Raw genomic sequence first — 2,054 nt, forward strand, 5'->3', positions numbered from 1 at the left:
CGCCCGTTGCTATGAGGCCCTGCAGAGATTCGGTACCGTAATGCGCCGAGTAGCGCGCGCACTCGTCTCGAGTTGCCATGGCGACTGCTGCGCCGCGGGCGCGCCGTTCGAATTGTCCCTCCCACCCGCGCCGCTACGCGGAGTATTACGGTACTAAACAACGCGGTCGGCAGCGGAACAAATACTCTTTTAGCCCCGCCCATCCCCCCCAACACGTTCCATTCATTGGCTACTACATTCAGATAAGCCCCTCCCCCCTCCCCCCCTTAACTTGTATTTAAGAGCTTGTCTTGGAATTTTGCCTCACTTAAATTTTAGCTGTGACGGTCCCACCTGATGACGGAGACTTGTGTTGCCTCCGAAACGTCGTGATTGATTATTTTATTAATATTATTTTTATTATTTATTATTTATTTTTACCTACGTGACTTTACCAAAAAAACCTAAGAGTAGGAACAAATACCGTCAGTGCAAGGGGGCAGGGGGGGCATTGCAATTTGCGTGCCATTGACTTATCTGATGTCGACAATTAGGGTTGTGTTCGACGCGCTGTATTAAATTGGTTAAAAGCGCTGTATTAAATTGATTTAACACGAAGGCTTTCGCGGCCAATCTTATTCATAATAAAGGGGTATTGGGGGGGGGGTTAGATAAGATAGAAATATTCTTGTTTTTTTCGGTAAAGTCCCGTAGAAGGGAAATAATAAGATAAGAAAAAATATTTTTTTTATTACTTTATTTCCCTTCTATACGTGACTTTACCGAAAGAACCAAGAACATGGATCCCTGCAGTCACGAAAGCTTTAAATCAAAATTTAATCAAACATAGCAACAAATATCATGCCGCAGACCATCAGCTTTGAGAGTTCCAAACATCTCTACTTGATCCACAAACCCTTACCTCCAAAGTCTCGAGCAGAGGTGTACCACCACAACGCTGGGCTCTTCGTATATGCTGGACTATGCATCGCCAAGGCGAGCAGGAGAACGTGCGAGAAATGCGCCTCAGTCAGGAATCGAACCCAGGGAACCCGGTCAGTACTGATTGCTGAAGGCGGGAGACAAAATACGTGGTAGCGTCGAATTACAATTCAACACGATTTGTTTCCAATGCGGTCTGCGAACCACCATGTAGGCCCGCATTTCTTAGCACCTATTATGAATGTTGGATTCCAATCCGTGCATGTACTATCCAGGTTTCTCCCCTGCTTATCTTCCTAAATCTGATGGGATGGGGCGAATTATGGCGAACTTGGTCAGAGGCAGTGATGTAAAAGGTAATAACGGGAATCTGAATAGTTACAAAAGCACGTTGTGTAAGGTTTAGGTCGTTTCCCTGCTCGGTACTCACAACTATGCTGGCAGTCGTGGCCCATTGGTGTAAATCTTACATTCCCACGGCTGGGTCAGTCTCTCAATAGGACGAGGCCAGCGTTGATTTCCCACAAATTGGTACTCGTTTTTACGCCATCGCGGGGACGATAGGCTTGATTTGACCCCAACTCGCATCTAACCCTAATCACAATCTTCTGGTTCAATCACTATAGCTGCAGCGCCACCCAGCCGTGATTATTATATTTGTAAGCCTCAACTAACTCAAAATAACATATATAGAGACCATTCAATATACACACGTAGCCGTTTACATTTCTAAGATGCTGTTCGTGAAGCTTAAGGGTGGTTACACGTGCATGAACATGACCCTTTGTAAATCCACTCAATGGAACATTCATGGTTAAATAAATATCAACTCTAATCCAGGCTTATACTTAAGATGCTTAAGATAAATAGGCTACTGGATAGATTATATATGTCTAATAGAACGCGTAATTTTACATATTTACAAAATACAATGTTTATATAGATGCACTTTAATCAAAAAATTGCTCCGCCTTTGTATTACCACATGCTATACTCGGATGCCAGATGACATCTATCACGAGTGATTTCTGAACGGGTACTCCACCAACCCACACTGATAAATGTGAAGTATGGCCAAACAACCCCCATATCCACACGTGGGAAGGCCTCCGTCCAGCATTGGATAGATTTAG

The sequence above is a fragment of the Lampetra fluviatilis genome, chromosome 35 (assembly GCF_964198595.1).
Source record: "Lampetra fluviatilis chromosome 35, kcLamFluv1.1, whole genome shotgun sequence".
Classification (NCBI taxonomy): domain Eukaryota; kingdom Metazoa; phylum Chordata; class Hyperoartia; order Petromyzontiformes; family Petromyzontidae; genus Lampetra; species Lampetra fluviatilis.